Raw genomic sequence first — 19,137 nt, 5'->3', positions numbered from 1 at the left:
AATGTAGTCTAATTATAAATAAATTAGTAATCATAAATATTAAATTAAATATTAATACTTTACTCATTATAATACTTGTGTTTTACTAATAAAATAAGATTAAAAAAAATTACTTCAAATTCCAATTCCAATTCGAAAATGAACAACCAAACACAACAAAAAGATATTCCCAGCCATATTTCGTTCCAATTCCAATTTCTAAATTGGCAACCAAATGCAAAATATGGATTTGTATATTCATCTTCTGTGTGAACCAAATAGTCCAACTATCTTCCTAAAATGCATAACTAGGTTTTCAAAAACTTGGTTATGAGATAACCTAGTTATGAGACAAAGTAATCTTCCCTAACCAAATGGGGCCCTATGGAATATATTTTGATCTGTTTGTTCTTCTTTACATGCCACAAGTTGTCTGTATTCTATATTTTCTCCATTGACATTGGGTTTCTCAAAAATACTAGTCATTCTCTATTTGAAATTGGGTATTTAGAAATGTGTAGAAATCCACAAATTCCTCGCAATTAAAATACTGAATTCATTTGCTATTCTTTGTGTATGCCTTCAATCTTTGTTTAAAATGGTTTATGTGAACATGAAGGAGATTTGTTTAAAAAATAGTGGCCCCTTTGCTTGTGCGTCAAAATATTGATGGAACCTTGTCTCTTTGACATTGGCAATAAGGGTATTTTCAAAATTGGTTACATTTTATCCATGTTACTACTTTCAAAATTTTCTATTAATTGGGACTTTGTTTTACCTAGTAAGGAGCTATGTATCTAATTTTAGGTCTTTATCTATGTCTTCTTTGATATAAAATGTCGCTTCTTGGTAATGTAACACATGCTTCTCTCAATGCACATTGATATGGGACCTTTGTTTGGGAGTCTTAATGTGTTGGGGATGTTAAAATCTCTATTGCCCAAGAATATTGTAATAAAATGACTCTCTTTAGTATGTTGGGATACTTCTTTTAAACTTATCAGACTATTTGAAATTTCCCCTCTATATGCACCTTGGTTGTGTTTTGAAACATAAATTATATGATATGTTTTTACTAACTCTGTTCATGTTCATATTCTTGTAAAAAGAAATTGGAGTTTTACCTTGTAGAAATTGCTACCATTTTATTTAGTGCTAAACTTGACTCTGTTTATGTCCATTGTCTTCTCATTCTTTAAGCTCTACTAGGCATTGTGGGTGTTTACTTGAAGTTCTATTTGAAGATCTTTTCTATAAAATCTCTTTCTTCCATTGTTGTAAATAATTTCATGGATATTCTTCAATTATCTTCTTGATAAAATTGTATCTTTATGCTATTACAGCTGAACATTCATGTAAAGAATTAAAAATAACTATGGTACTCCAACCACATCTTTATATATAATCTATTTTTGCTTGACATTTCTTGGGTGAAAATGCTTTATTATTTGATATCAATCTCTTGTAGCTTTTATGAACTACTAAAATGTTGGGAGAGATTATTTTGTTAATAATAACATTGCAATGTACAATAGATATAAAGATAGCTTCTTTCATAAAAAAAACATTAAAATCTTCTTTTTTCTTAACTTTTTGGAAATTCTACCCGCATTAGGACCTAGTTTACCATGCTTTGCAAAAAACCTAGATGACATTTTATGAATTCATTGTTGTTTGTCTAGGAAACATCATACAAAATGATTATTCAAACTGTACAATTTTACTTCTCTTGAAAAATATAACAATCTCATTAAATATAACAACAAATTTTTTTTAGAATAGCTAATTCCACTTCACAATTATAATTCAAACACTTTTCGTACTTCTTTTTGCATTATGTTGTTGTAGCCTATCTCATAGATCTTTATTGTATGTTTATACAAATAACTTTGGAGTTTTTTTTTCGAAAAACAAAATTTGATCATTTCAAATTTTCTTTACATATTACATGTATATTCTATCATCTTTCAACTTATTTTTGAATATCATACTAAATCTTCATGTTAAGGCTATTGGATGATTATATTTTGTTTCAAAATAGTTGATATAATTTATTTCTTTACTCTCTGTATTTGAACTATTGTAAAAGATGATTGTAATTATTTTTCCACTCCCTTGGACACTTTTCATGATGCCAATCCACTTTGAGACTATTTCATGTGTCATGATACTTCTTACATACTGATTGAGAAGTGATCTCCCAAGAACTCACCTTTTCCTTAATAGCATATCCTTGATGTTATGTTCTAGTTTAATATTGCCATATTCCTTTTATAGTTCTGAATATATGCTTCTTGGGCTGGCACATGGAGTTTAGAAAAAACTTATTTTCTATTTTGTGAGACATGCACATATCATTTTAACTTGATGCTAAAACTTTCGTTCTCTAACTTTAGCTTTACTGTTCAATTCCTTTCAAAAATGGATATTTATCCCCTCTTTGTTATAATTAATGCTCTTTTATCTTCTCATTGATTTTTTTGGACAATATATCTTTCATGTTTGATTATACCTATAATTGTATCTACACATAGCAAACACAAGTTAATAAAAACATTTGATTTATTTTTGTTTGTTGAACCTTCTCTACTTGACCTTCATCTTGTCATATAATGTGCGTTTGTATCATTGTTAAAATTAGAGATATTAGGTGTTTTTTTTGTTATTGCTTAGTCACTTGTAGACTAATACCATTTTTAAACATCATGCATGTTGTTTATGAGCGAGATCCCCTCTTCAACCATTCAACCATTGTAGCACATCAACATTTGTCATACCCCAGGGGCAATGACAGACTTGAACCTTCCTCTTTTCTTATCCTCTATAGAAATGCATGTTGTATTGCATAGCTTTTGCAATATATGCATTGATTATGTGGATTTTCTATACTTTCTCATTTCAATTGTAATTTGAAAAGATATCTTATTGTACATCTTACAAACAATATGTTATGATTAAATACAATAAAGCTTCTATTTTGTACTTATCATTTGCAAGTGAGAGACAATTTTGTTAGAATGTACCATCGATGTGCCCCTTTCTATATTTCATTCTTTAAATGTAAAACATTTTATCATAATGCAGTGAAAAACTTGCTTTATTTTCTACATTGTGTATATCCTAGCTACCTTCACATATAGATAACTCAAAAGAACATCACTGAAAAAGACACCATAAAAGTTTTGAATTGTATTAATTTAACTTGACTACAAAGTTCTGCATAAGTCTACTAGATTTAAGCAAACTGCAAAAATTTGGTAGTAGATTTATCCTGCATAAATTTCAATATACTTTAATAAGGTGGCCACTTTAAATTTAAATGTAGACTTGGGTGTTGAAGTATCTCTTGTCGCTTCCTCGTGGCCTCTTTTCCTACCCTTCTTCTTAGAGTTAAAATCAGCCCGGGTCATCTTTTTTTGAAGTCAATAGTAATAAGACCAATGTTTGTTTCTTATTATTTGAAACTCCTTGTGGCTTTTTTCTATTTGGACTATTCCATCTAGGTTCTATTTCCTATTTTATTTCAACTGTTGCCAAACTATCCATATCCACTTTCATTTTTATGAAGGAATGCTTTATATTTAATTCAAAATTCCTCCTTAGTATACTCTTTTCTAGAATTTGCATGTCCATACAAATTATTTGCTGCCTCTATGTCTAATGGTAAATATCCACCTTTATCATCATTCACCAACTCAATCTGAAAACCCAAAGCTCCATTTAACATATTCTTCTTTTTCTTATTTAACTATGTTTCCTACTTCTATTTAATTGCAAAAGTCCTCTCGATGCTTGAAATTATTTAACTAGCTTCCCCATGTTCATGGGATTTATAAATTCCTCTTCCATAGATGAAGTTGTTGTATATCTCTCCTTGTTATGTTATAAAATTCTTCCAACATTTCATTTCCCAAATACCCATTAGTGGATCTATTCCATTTTCTTTGTCTGGTCTATGTTGGCTAGTATGTAAGGCTTCTTGAAAAATGTTATTTTTAACTATATCTTGAATTTGACTATCCTTAAATCCCTCACTAGTTTAAAATGGACAAACTCAATATCACATAATTAGAATATGGTACAATGGCAAAAACCTATATAAGTTGCCTGTCTAGTTTATTTAGATTAAATACACGTGTTTTCTCAAAGTTTAAAAATGTTGAAAATAAAAAATATGTGACTTGTATTGAGATCAAAATCTGAGTAGTATCATAGATATGGCTGTTGGAAGACTTTAAAAAAATTGTTCTTGTTCATTGTTTGATTTTGTGAGGATTATTATGGTTAAGATGTTATATTTTCTATATGTTAAGTTTGGAATGGTATAACTTATATCTATTATGGTTGGAACATTATATTTTTTGCATGTTAAATAGCTCTAATAAGTGACTTCTGTCTTTTTGCTTCAATGTGAGATGATAAGTGATTTGTGCCAATTATAATTTATCCATACAAGCTTTGTATTATAGAGTTTTTTCTAGTTCTGGAAGGAGCTAATTGAGGAAATGTGAGATAGTGGCTTGCCTCTTATTGAAAGGTTTAGACAGAAAAAAAAAAAATGGGGCCATTCTGAAAGCATGAATTTAATTGAAGATTTTTCATCTATGTAACAATTGTGAAGTCACAATACGTGGTGTCTAGATTATGGTTGAAAAATTTACAATTCTTCTTAAGTTTTTTTTTTAACACATAATGCACTCAATCAATTTATTTGATATGTGTCTCAGAAGTTGTGTCACATGATTGGCAGACAATATTCAAATTTTTGGAAGTCAAAACATGCCTTTAACTATTAGAACACAAACCTGATGCATAAGAAGCCAAATTGATTTGGTAATGTAATTACTTCATAGTTCATATACTGTTGTGTAGGTATTGCCAAATTTTTTTGAAGAATTGGTTTGGATATATTTTGAAGCTTGAACCATTCCTAGTTATTTCTAGCATCTCAAAATTTTGATGAATAATAGTGTGGGGGTGGGGTGTGAACAAAACATGTTTTTCAAACATCCTTGGTAATAAAAATTATGTTAAATAGATAAAAAGTGGATTGCTTAGGAATACTTAGCATGGAAAACCTACTCTAGTCTCCCATATATAACATTCCTTTTTTAGGATATATATATATATATATATATATATATATATATATATATATGGTTTTCTAATTTTTTGTCAAGATTTTTTTTTTCATTTCAGAGCTTTTGATTTGTGTACTAGCCTATTCAAATAAATTTCCACCTTTTGTATTTTTTGTAATTGATGGTAACTGACATGTTAATATTGTTGAGTTGACGGAGTACTCTGTATGGTGCCTCCTATACAATGAACTCTCCCATACTGTACGGAGTGGAGTATGGTGCAGTACGATGCAAGTACAATACAATGATGTTGTGTATGACAAAGATTGGAGGTAAGTGGAGTGATGTCATATGTGAAAGGAAGCCTAAGTGTGGAAACACATCCAAATACTAAATCTAACAGGAGAGATGATGCTGAAATTTATCTCACAAAACCTTAAACTACTGCAAGCTAAATAAATACATACAGAAAGATTCAACTCATAAACATAGAACACAAGATATACGGAAACCCTTCTCGGGAAAAAACCCACCACTCCAAAGCTAGACTCAATTGTATTATTAGCAACAATAGTTAAAATACATTCTATAGAGCCACAACTCTCCAAGACTATTCAGCTGTGATATTGAATCCAAAGCAATTTTGGCAGCATAACAATGCTCTTCAAACAATGTTCACGCTCAATCATTTTCTACAACAATGCCTTGTACTTAGAGAGTTTTCATACAAGAGGAAATAGTTTCTAAAGCCTCTACATTCAACACATCTATAATTTATTTTAGAAACTTCCTTATGCACACCCTTGCATAAAAACAAAGCATAATAGAATAAATCACCAAAAAATAAAAGATTTTTGTTTTTCTACTCCAAGTCTTTTCTTGTGGAAGAATCTAGTATTATTTAGCAACTTTCCATGAAAGCATAAATAAAACCTTAAATCATGCTAAGGCTGAGTCACCTTATCCCAAAAATCTCCCACTTGATGAAGACCTTACATGAGTTACTATATCATAGAATAGGCCCCAAGGCCCATAGAACCAACACACCATCTGAACTTCTCAGTGTTCACTGGCTTTGTCAATGCATCCACTACATTCTCCAAAGTCACAACCTTTTCTAACTTGACCTTTCCATCTTCCACCATATCACAAACAAAATGATACTATACATCAATATGCTTTGTTCTAGCATGGAATGTTGCATTCTTTGCTAAACATATAGCACTTTGGCTATCACAATAGATAGTAATCTGTCCTGCATCAAAACCAATATCAGAACACAATCTCTTAAGCCAAATGGCCTCTTTAGAAGCATGAGTAGTTGCCATTTAATCTACTTCTATAGTAGACAAAGCAACTACAACTTGCCACTTACTCATCCAACTAATTGCACCACCAAACATCATAAAAGCATATCCATTGGTGGATCTTCTGCTATCAATGTCGCCTATCCAATCTGAATCCACATATCCACGAATACAAATAGAATGATGAGATATAGAAGAGTTACCTTGAAAACACAAGCAATACTCAGATGTGCCTCTCAAATATCTGAACACTCTCTTAACTGCATCCCAATGCACCCTTCTAGGATTAGCCATATATCAACTAAGGACTTCCACTACTTGGGCAATGTTTGGTCTTGTACAAACTATAACATACATCAAACTACCAAAAACACTCACATAAGGTACTTGAGACATGTCCTCCATCTCTGGAGGAGATTTTGGACAATCCTCCTTAGATAACTTTGTTCCATGTAATATTGGAACAACTAATTGCTTGCAAGTTGTCATGCTGAATTTCTCCAACACAGAGTTAACATACTTCCTCTGGCTCATCCAAAGCTTTCTACTAGCTCTATCTCTAATGATCTCAATCCCAAGAATATATCTGGCTACACCTAGATCTTTCATCTCAAACTGTGCTGCTAATAGAGACTTCAAATTTGAAATCATTCTTATACCATTCCCAGTAAATAACATATCATCCACATACAAGACTATGATAAGAATGTGACCATTTTCAAATTTATAATACATATAATGGTCATATTTAGATCTTAGAAATCCCAAGGACAACACATAGGTGTCAAACTTTTGATACCACATTTTAGGAGACTGTTTCAAACCATATAGAGATTTCTTCAACTTACAAACAAGATTTTCTTTACCTTTTTCAACAAAATGTTCTGGTTGTGACTATAAATTTCCTCCTTCAAATAACCATGAAGAAATGCTATCTTCACATCCATTTTCTCAACTTCAAAATCATAGGCTACTGCAAGTGATAACAATAATCAAATGGATGTCAGCTTTGCTATAAGAAAGAATATTTCACCATAATCAATTCCCTCCACCTATGAATAGTCCTTCACAACCAACTGTGCCTTATACTTCTCAACACTACCATCTAGAACCACTTTCTTCTTGAACACCCATTTACATCCAACAAGTTTTTGTCCTTCAGGAAGAGGTACCAAGACCCATGTAGCATTCTTCTTCAATGTTGTCATCTCTTCATTCATGGCTTCTATTCAAGAATTTGCATCATTCATACCCATAGCCTCTCTAACAATCCTAGGCTCGTCAGTGTTAGAAATAAAATAAAATATACAATTGGAATCCAACAAAGAATATCCAAATCTCCCAGGTGAATAAAAAATCTATCAGGTCATTGTCTATCACGAGTAGACCTCCTGAAAGTTTGAGGTTCAGGTTCTTGCTCTTCTTCAGAACTTCCAAAGTTGCTTAAGCTCTCCTCATTCTTAGGTCTATCAGGAGCTCGTAGTTCTTCTCCCTTAGAGATAGTAGGAAAATGAACTACTTCAGTTTTTTTCTTCTCTTTCTTCTCTGGCTACAAAGGAACTATGGAAGGTTTTAGCTCACAAAATATAACACTTCTACTATAGAGCACCTTCTCTGCAACTGGATCCCAAAGCTTGTAACCTTTCACACCAACACCATAGCCAATAAAGATACACTTAACTGCCTTGTTCTCCAAATTTGATCTTTTTACACTTGGCACATGAGCATATGCCTCACAACCAAAGATTCTAGATGTCTCAAATAGGGCTTCTTATTAGACCATGCTTCCATAGGTGTCTTCTCAACAAGTGCTAAAGTAGGAGACCTATTAATTAAATAACATGCAGTGGCTACTACTTCAGCCCAAACTTTTGTTCAAGACCAACACCACTCAACATACTCCTAGCCCTCTCCATCAATGTTCTATTCATCCTCTCTATAACTGCATTTTTTTGTGGAGTGTATGGAGTTGTCTTATGTCTCTCAATTCCATGATCCTTACAAAACTTGTCAAATTCTGCTAAATAAAAATCACCACCATTATCAGTCCTCAAACACTTAATTTTTCTACCAATCTGATTTTCAAGCAAGGATTTAAATTCCTTGAACTTACTACAAGCTTCAGATTTACCTTTGAGGAAATACACAAATGTCCATCTATTATAATCATCTATGAATGAGGAAAAATACAAAGATCTAGATATCAAAGGAACATTAACTGGACCAAACACATTTGAATGAATATAATCCAAAACCCTAGAAGACTTGTGAGAACTAGAATAAAAGGAAACAGAATGTTGTTTACCATAAATATGATGTTCGCAAAAGTCAAACTCCATATTACAATCATCAAGGCCTTCAACAAGGCTTTTGATTTTTAGGGCTCTAAGACCCTTCTCACCAATGTGACCAAGTCTTTGGTGCCATAACATTTTCTTCTCAGCAAGGAGCTTCATCTCCAAAGTATTAGCACCCTTAGGTACCCAAAAATCATGACCATTAGATGTAGAAACAATGGTCTTCTTCTTTTCTTGATTTGCTGGTGATGATGAAGAATTTAAAGCCCTTTTCTTGGACTTCACAGAAGCACTATTGCACTAAATCATGCATGCATCCAACCTATATAAGGTGTCAATCCTAACACCTATAGCAAGGACCATAGAACCTCTTGTCATCTTGCATCCATTACTCGAGAAAAAAATCTGCACACCCACATCACCAAGCTTGTTGACTGAAAGTAGGTTTCTTGCTAAACCAGGGATATGCAATACATCATCAATCCCCTTCACTCTAACATCAGGGAATTTGATCTTGACTCTACCATGACCAACAATATTTAAGTGAGAGTTATCACCCAGATACACCTTTCCACCATCAAACTCTTCATACTTTGAAAACTAATCTCTGTGAGATGTCACGTGGAAAGAAGCACTTGAATCTATCAACCAAACATCTCCTAATGTATGTGTTTCCAAGGTTGTAACAAAATCATCTACATCATCTTGAGAAGATTTATCAGTATTAGAATCATAGAAATCCTTTTTGTCTTTCTTTTTCTTCTCCTCTTTGCAGTCTCTTTGAAGATGACCAGGTTTGCCAAAATTGCAACATTTTGCCTTGGATTTTTTACTAGGAGACTTGGATTTTCCCTTCTTTTCTTTTTTCTTGCCTTTCTTTTTTGTTCTACCATGAGCAACAAGGGCCTCCTTAGCCATCTCAGAAGACTTTCTTCCATTTCTTTAGATAATAGTGAACCAACCACATCCTCTAATTTGAAAGTGTTTTTTATGCTTCCAATAGCCATGACAAGGTGATCCCATGAATCTAACAAAGAACATAACATAAGCATACATTTATTTTGATCATTAATCTTATCACCAATAGAATTCAACTGAGTAATCAGCATATTAAATGCATTCAAGTGATTAGCAACAGAACCTCCTCCATCCATTCTCAATGAATGCAACTTCTTTCTTAGAAATAACTTATTTACCAAGGATTTTCCTTGATAAATATCACCAAGCTCTTTCCAAAGGCTAGTTGCAGTCTTCTCTTCATGAACATTTAGGAGTATAGAATCAGCAAAATAGAGTCTTATCAAACCCTTGGCTTTTCGATCTTCCTTATCCTAGTCTTCTTGTGATGTAGTTTGAGGTTTTGTTGAAGAAACTGCATCCCATAGATCTCTATCTACAAGCATGTCCTCCATTTTAATTTTACACAACTCAAAATTGCTGCCATTGAACTTATCCATCCCTACTGTATAGGATGTGCTTGCCATATTTAACCTATAATAAGATTATAAAAAACTTTTGCAAAACTCCCACTAAAACTAGATCAACACAAAAAAACCTATCTACCTAACAGGAGAGATGATACTGAAATTTATCTCACAAAACTATAAACTACTGCAAGCTAAATAAATACATACAGAAAGATTCAACTCATAAACACAGAACACAAGATATATGTGGGAAACCCTTATCAGAAAAAAGCCCACCACTTCAAAGCTAGACTCAATTGTATTATCAACAATAATAGTTACAATACAATCTACATAGCCAAAAATCTCCAAGAGTATTCTACTATGATATCAAATCCAAAACAATTTTAGCAGCATAACAACACTCTTCAAACAATGCTCACACTCACTCATTTTCTACAACTATGTCTTGTACTTATAGAGTTTTCATACAAGAGGAAATAGTTTCTAAAGCATCTACATTCAATGCATCTATAATTTATTTTAGAAACTTCCTTATGCACACCCTTGCATAAAAACAAAGCATAATAGAATAAATCACCAAAAAAAAAAAGGTTTCTATTTTTCTACTCCAAGTCTTTTCTTGTGGAAGAATCCAATTTTATTTAGCAACTTTTCATGAAAGCATAAGTAAAACAATAAATCATGGTAAGGTTGAGTCACCTTATCCCAACAGTACGGCTGGAGTGGATGTTGAGTATGAGAGCACGAGAGAATGGTGTCAAGTAGAAGCATGGTGTCATAGGGTGTAGAGTATGAGGATGGTGCTGTAGGGTGCTGAGTATGAGCACAGATCTATATGACAGGCACAAGTATGGCAGGCATGGGTACATGGATGTTTCAAGTACAGTGATAGTTATGGTGTAAAGTAGAGTTGGTTAACCAGTTATGTTATGTGACAGTTGACATACCAAACTCCATAATGAATTGCATAGTATATAAATGTATGTGAGATTCATTGATAGAGTATGCGAAGTCTATAGTTGACAGTGATGATTGTATTGCTATAGGTGGTTGTGAGGGCTAAGGTTGTGAGCTTGAAGAATACTGTCGTAGTGGTAGAAGTGGGGTTGATTGTAAAGATAATTTGAGCCCGAGTCTATTATTTGTATGTAATGTATTGGTTACTATAATACACAAGGTGACACTCTGGTTCTTGGCTAGTGGGTTCTTCCTGAAAGGGTTTCCCATGTAAATCTCCATCTCATGTGTTTTATATTGTGCGTGCCTTTATTTTTTCTATTCTTATTTTTCCTATGCATCTCAATAGATTTGATCTTTATATAATTTCCCTGGTAAATTAACATTTGGAAGACATTTATGCTAGTAGCTTTCCTAACAAATATGGTTATGGAAATTGACCTTTTCATTACTATATAGTTTGGGTAAGCATTACTCAAGTTCTGGTCAAATGCTTTTATTTGTTTGAAATGTATGGTTTTGGGATCCATTTCTTACCAAATTTGACGTTTCTTTTTTTACTACTGCTGATTGTTTTAGAATTATGTCATGTTGGAAAATATTTTATTATGCACTACTTATCCCGCTTCAAAAAGTGGTATGTATTTTTCTATTTTTGAATGATTGTATTCACTGGGGATAGCACGTTCTTGGAGTGGACCAAATTGCATCTCAACCAAAAAATTAAAAAGGCCCACCACAGGTTGACATTACAACTACATCCTAACAAAAATTAAAATGATGAGGTATGTGCTAATTTTTTTCATTTATACGTGGAAGGAAACTTTGAATAAGTGTTGAATTTATAGTTAAGAGAATACTATATCAACATTGATCTTAATTTTTGGATTGAAGAATGCTAATGAGAAGTTCTAGAATTGCAAAAGGTAATGTCAATACTTGGAGATCTAGAGAAGGGAAAACTTAATGAGGAGATTGGTTGTGTTGATGACTAGGTAAAGACTATTTTAATGTTCCTAATTAGGTTCCTACCGTTATTCATTGTTGAAGACACCTATAGATACTTTCTTTGCCTAGCTTGCACCTAACGCATGGATTGGAGTTGTGTGCAACCCTTATTTTTTTGTATATCCTTTTGATCTTGGTTGACTCTTCTATATATATATATATATATCTCCCTCTAAGGTGTCATGACTAAGTTCATGTATCTTTATTATATTTGATGTTTGTTATTATTTTATTGTTAATGATATGTTATATTTTTATATTTATTATTATATCTATAATATTAAAATATTGACTTGGGATAAGATTATAATCATAATTTAATATTTTATTTTGATTTTATTCATCATCTTAAAATAGATGATTCATAATATTATGTTATATGTTACTTCTTAAACATATTTGTAGTAATAAATTATATTATGTAATATTATTAACAATATTTTCTTTCTTTATTATAGTAATTTGAATAATAATATTTCATAGTGTATTACTATTTATTTGATTAGCATGATTATTATTATATATATTTTTGTTTAACTTTGTATTTAGGTTCTATTATCATTCAAATCTAGCTTGAAAAGGAGACATTAAATTATGGTCAAGGATATGAAGTTTATGGTTATGATCAACCATCTTAAGATCCATCAATGTATGGTCCTAGGGTTTATCCTATAATTGGGGTTATCAACAAGTGAAGCATAGCCATTGCCTACCTGACTTTACTAGTTCATTATTTTCTTTTGTTATAGTTTTTTTAAAGCAATTTATCAAAAATATATTATTTAGTTCATTGCTACATTTATGAATTGACACCACTTTCCCAATTACTAGGAATAACTCAATTATAGATCATTGATAAAATTTTATTTTTCATGTGCCTTAGTTTTATTAAATTCCTATTTTTATGTTGTTTGCAGACTAAGGTTCAATAAATGCTAATATCAAGTGTAATATATGAACACCAATAGGAAAGATGAGGTGAAAGCTACTGTTAAAACCATGCATTCTCTGGTGGACCAGGCTGTGAATCTGATCAATAATCCTTAGCTAGTTAGTTGCTATTTTCCAGCATTGTCCTCTGTGACCTCTTTTTGTTGTTTGAGGTCTATTTCATGTTTGTTCTTGGTTTCTTTTCTCTGTTGTTCTTTTCTCCTGCTTCTTTCTAGAACTCTGTTGTTGTAAAGGTTTTGGGTCCTTTAAAACCTATTTTTACTTAATCAAAACACTTATAGTACCCACCTTAGCATAAGGAAGAGAAAATATTTGATCCTTTGGCAGATCCATATGTCAAAAAGTGAGGTTTTCAATTGATTGTGTTTCATAGTTTTTAATAGATGTGATTTTTTAATGGGGTTGATGTTTTTCTTTAATGCAAAGGTCTATTTTCTTGACATAAATTGCATAATCATTTGTATCTATTTTTGATAAGTTAGTACAAGAAATAATACTTGTGTGTGGCTAAAGTGCTCCAAATTATATTTTATAATTGTTTATCGCTACAAAAATTTAGAGAAGTTTAATTGATATTACATATAATTTCAAAATGTTTGAATAGAAGAATTTAAAATTGTTGAATTGTTATTGATAAGGATTTAGATTTTTATTTTTCGTAATAACTAAAATTTGTATTCTTTGAGAATATTATATCTTGTTACAATAGCCATATGGCAGATCTAATGTTGGGAAGATAACTTTGTCAATTTTTTACATTATTCTTTAAAGGGTACTAGCTCAATGGAAGAGAACCTGCTTTATAAGTAGGAGGATGGTGGTTCAATTCCATCATGCCTTCATATGACTACATTAATGATTAAATAAACTACCAAATATATTACCAAATATACTACCATATATACTACCAAATAAATTACCAAATAAACTACTAAATATACTATCAAATATACTACCCATAAAATAACCAAATATACTACCCAAAAAATACCAAATATACTACCAAATATATTACCAAATATACTACCAAATAAACTACCATATCAACTACCAAGTAACAACAATAAATGACTAAATCAATGATTAAAATAGTTTAGTCATAAATTTTGTTGGGAGATATATGTTTGGCAATAAACTACCATTGGCCATGTGATCAAAATTAGTCACATATCCACAATTTTTATTAGTTTATTTAGTAATATATTGTTGTTTTTGTACTAGTGACTAGACCCTCCCAAAAGGAACCAGGGGGTTTAAGGCCCAAGGGGAGATCAAGATAGATCCTTGACAAGACACCAGTAGAACAACCCTAGATATTAGCAATCTTCCTTTGTCTAGGGATGGGGGTATTAAGGAAAAAAATAGAGCTCTTCTCCTAATTGACTAGTTGACCCAAAGCATTAGAATACATATTAAGTGCCCTTTTAAAACTCCTTGCCTTCCTAATAGATGCCATTCCAAAAAAAATATTATCATCAACTAATTGTTCATGGGAATAAGAGATAGGTTGAGAAGAGGGCAATATGCCATGAATATCCCCTTTTTCCACAAGACCTCCAATATACCTACCCAAACATTCAACCATAAGAGTAAACAAAATAAAAGAGATGGGATCACCTTGTCTTAGCCCTCTAGTAAGCTTAAAAAAATAGATGAGGTCCTAGCCAACACCAAGGAAGTTGTAGTGACCAATTAGGTTATAAGTTGTAAACATATTTCACCAAAGCTAAAGGCCTTCAACACTCTCAAGAGGAAACTCCATTCCACTCTATCATAAGCTTTCACAATGTCCACCTTCATTACAAAGCCCTGAGTATTCAAGGAGGCCATAGAATGAATATTTTTGTGCACCACAATAATGGAATTCAAAATTTGCCTCCCTAGAACAAATCCATTATGTTGCTGGGTAAAAGCACATACCCGTGTCACCCTTTTGTAAAGGAAAAGGCTAACAAAAGTATAATTGTTCACCTTCAATGACATAAAACTGGTATTATTAATTATAATTTAAAAAAAAAGTAAACTAATGAAATGTGTAGAAATGGATGAGGTTTAGGATTATAATTTTTAATAATTATTTGGAGTGAGAATTGATATATTTTCATAATTTTTAAAGATAATTTTTTAGTTACTAAAAAATGCTAAAAATTAGGGGTCTAGTTCCAACCATAAAAATATATGGAAATACACTTATTTCCCTTTGATCTCTAACTATGTTATAGATAACATATATACCTAGATCAATCAATAATACAAATTGGCTTTAGACTTATATTTTCTCTTTTATAATGATTCAAATTTGAACTCACCTAAAAATAAATTGTTTTCATCTCCCACCAAAATTTTCAAAACAAATCTATTCTAACTAGAAGTAAAATTTATACATTCTAGAAGAGGACTCTCTCCTCTAGAACATCATATAATATTTATTTTTTTAAATATGATTTAATATTTTTTTCTTTCTCAAAATCAATTTTTTTTTGAGTGTTAAAATATGTGCTTGTAGAATTTTTTAATTACAATATAATATATCTAATTAAAACACTATAAACTCTATATGAGAGTATTTTTGACTTTGATCTCTATAAAATGTTGTTTATATATTATGAAAAATATCATAAAAATAGTAAGAGTTGTTGAAATGCCAATTTTCTGAAATAACTTTATTTCTTTAGTAAATGGATACAAACTATTATAAGACATGGATTTAATAGACATTTCCAATTGGAAAAGTGTGAAACCATATATAGCTTAACTATAAGGAATTTATCTAGATCATATGTTTGAACAAAGTTTATTTTTAGATAGAAATACTCAAATTTAGTCATTCTGATAAGTTTACTTGAAAGGTGACACAAGTTTGTACTTTTACCCTGCTATCAGATCATATTAGGAAGAATCTTCAGGATTATCAAAGTCAAAACTTTAGATATAATTTTATATATCAAATTATGGAGACTGATCAGTCTAAAGTCCTTTGGGGAATCCATGCCCACCTTCTTAGGAATCATGCATAAAAAAGTATAGTTAGTCTCCTTCAACATTCTTCAAGCCCCAAGAAAACTCCTTTACCACATTACAAACATCTATGCCATCTGCATTCTAGATAAATTGGAAGAAAAACATGAGGAAACCATTTGAGCCAGGGGATTTGTTCCCTCCAAAAGATACAACCATTTTTTGGATTTTATCCTTAGATGGAATGGAAACTAACATTCTATTATGCTCTTCAGAGATAATATGGGGAATAAACTCAAGTAACTCTTTGTTCCTATCCATATCGATATTATGATTCAACAAAAGAAGAGAGGAGAAAAAGGAGACCAATTCACTAGTAATCTCATTTTCATTTGTCATATCTTTTGGCCCCACCCTTAACCTAGAGATATGATAAGAAACTTTGTGCTTCATAGTAGTTAAGTGGAAATATTTAGAGTTCTTGTCTCATTCCTTCAGCCAAATAGTCCTAGACCTTTGTCTCCAAAAATTATCTTCTTTGGAAACAATATCATAATAATTGACCAAATTTTCATTTTCTTCTGCTAAAAGTTCCTTCGAGTAGCCATTCATCTGAATTCTATCTTGAATGACTTTTGACTCCATTTTCAATTTAGAAATTACCTAAAAAAATCCCCAAATGTACTCTTATTCCTCTATTTCACCTTACCTTTAATATACCTTATTTTTTTGGATACCCAGAAGCGAGCCATCCTTTCCACCTTAATATTCTACCATCCTTTAAACACTTGACAAAAATTCATATGTTGAAGCCACATTTTCTCAAATATGAAGGGGTATTTCTTTTTAGTATTAATCAAATCAGCCACAAACACCAAAGGATATTGGTTAGAGGCAACCTTGGGAATAAAGGATAAAGATAAAATACAATTTTGGGCCCAATCAGGGGAAATTAGGACCCCATTCAACCAAGATTGAATGTAATTTTCCCTTATTTGCTTGTTTCTCCAAGTGAAACTAATGCCTTGGAGATCCAAATCCATCAATCCTTCCCTATTGATAAAGTCCATTAAATTCATTCTTCCTTCCCACTGATTGGGACTACCTCCCATTTTTTCATGCTCATAAAGAGGAACATTGAAATCCTCCATCATAATCTAGCTACCATTATAGTCTTTACTTTTAAGAGTAGATTATCTATCCCATAACTTTGTCCTCACTCTCTTGGTGTTAGGGGCATAAATATTAACCAGATTCCAACTAGTTCTCATTTTTAAGTGCTAAAGTTTGACTGCTAAGAAAATATTATTAGAATCGATAAAATGACTATACATAATATATATTGGTTCCACATTATCAAAGTACCTCTTGAGGCACCTTTAGAGCTACTCACCAACACATCATATTTTTTTAAAGACTTTAACTTTTCTACTTTTTCTTTTTCCATTTTGGTTTCCTAAATCACTAGGATATCAGGTTTATGATCACAAACTACATTCCTCACCACATCCATCTTATGGAGGCTATTAATCCCCTTTATATTCAATGATATTATCTTCATTTCTTCCAGGGAGTGAACTCCACACTTGTAGCTTTCTTTCCGTTAGCTATATTATGAAAAATCTCCAGTTCCCTTTTGTTTTTAAAACTCTTTTTTCCCATTTTTCCTGAAGTTCCTACATCCGCTTTCACTATAGGAGAGGAAAACTCCATTTTCTTCCTCCTATTAGAAACACCAGATGATGAAACTAAAGAACAACGTTCCTTTTCATTTTTCTTCCTTATTCATGTCTTTTTTTTCCTCCTTTAGCAGCTTCCCTATCCTCTTGCTTGAGAATAAGATCAAGATTAGTCTAAGGAACTATATCAACTGAAAGTGTATCATTAAGGAGAGGTTTTAACATTGGAAAATTTCCATCTTCCAAAGAATCCTCCACCCAATTTTCTAAGATCTTTTCTAGGCCAATATCCACCTCCTGTATTTCCCCTTCCTTAAAGTCACCCTTCATTTCACTATCTCCCCACCTCTCATTTTGGTATTGGGATAGTCAGTCTAGTTGTTCTTGCTCAAACTCTTCTTCCATACAGTTCTTGGTCGGGGGAGGGGAGGAAGGGTATTATCCTCTTTTATTATGGTAGTATTGTCTTCATGTTCATTTATGAACCCTATTTTTACTATTATTTCCTTTAATATCCTTGTAATGGGTGGTAGCTTATCCCTATGGAGCCTTAGGTTTCCACACCCATTTCTGATTTTTCTTCTTTTTCAAAACCACTTTTTAGGTCATTTTTGGTTTCTTAGAGCATTTCTTGGCCCAATGACCCAATTTATTACAATAGAAATATACATTTGAAAGATCTTCAAACTCAACCTTCCGTGTCCATTTCCCTAGTTTAGAAAAAATTCCACTTTATGTAGTAAGTCCTTAAGATGAGACACTTTCACACAGATCTTGGCATATAAAAGTCTCTATCTAGCAGCTGTCATATTATCAATGGCCATGAGATCTCCAAAGGACCCAAAAATCCCTTTAAAGATGTCTTCATGCCAAAAATCCAAAGGGATTCCTGGTAGCCTAACCCATATAGGCATAGTCAGGAAGAAAGTAATAAACAAGTCCATGTTTGATTCCCATTTTTTAACTGTAAGACAACTTCTTCTAAAATACCATAGACCCCCACATAGATCCATGCTCAAGTCCTCCTTATAGGTGAAGATAAAGGAAAATAAACCTTTATACATAGCCACAATATCAACCTGACCCCGAAGGGCAATATCAACATTACTTATTGAAAAATAAAATTAAGAGTCCTCAAATATCCCATATGCATGAAAAGAAATCAAATCTAGATTACATATAGTCAAGAAAATAGATTAGAAAAAATAAATTATAAATGAAGAAGGATAATTTTATACATAATAGAGGTAGATTAGATTACATAGTTTAAAAATGTGACTTGATGGAGTAGTACTAGAAAATATTAAGGTTTTCTTTAAATGACACTTCTATTTTAACTCTAAAATGTTGATGTATTGGTAGGGTATGCGATATTAGTCAAATGTATACTTCTTTTTTTTATTAATTATATTATTAATACATAAAGAAATATCGTCTCATAAGTGTGTTAATATATATTAAAAAAATTCTTTATTGCATCAATTTATTAA

Source organism: Cupressus sempervirens, chromosome 9 (assembly GCF_028749045.1).
Source record: "Cupressus sempervirens isolate cs-2001-9-10 chromosome 9, ASM2874904v1, whole genome shotgun sequence".
Taxonomy (NCBI): Eukaryota; Viridiplantae; Streptophyta; class Pinopsida; order Cupressales; family Cupressaceae; genus Cupressus; species Cupressus sempervirens.
Note: the sequence above shows the minus strand (reverse complement) of the source record.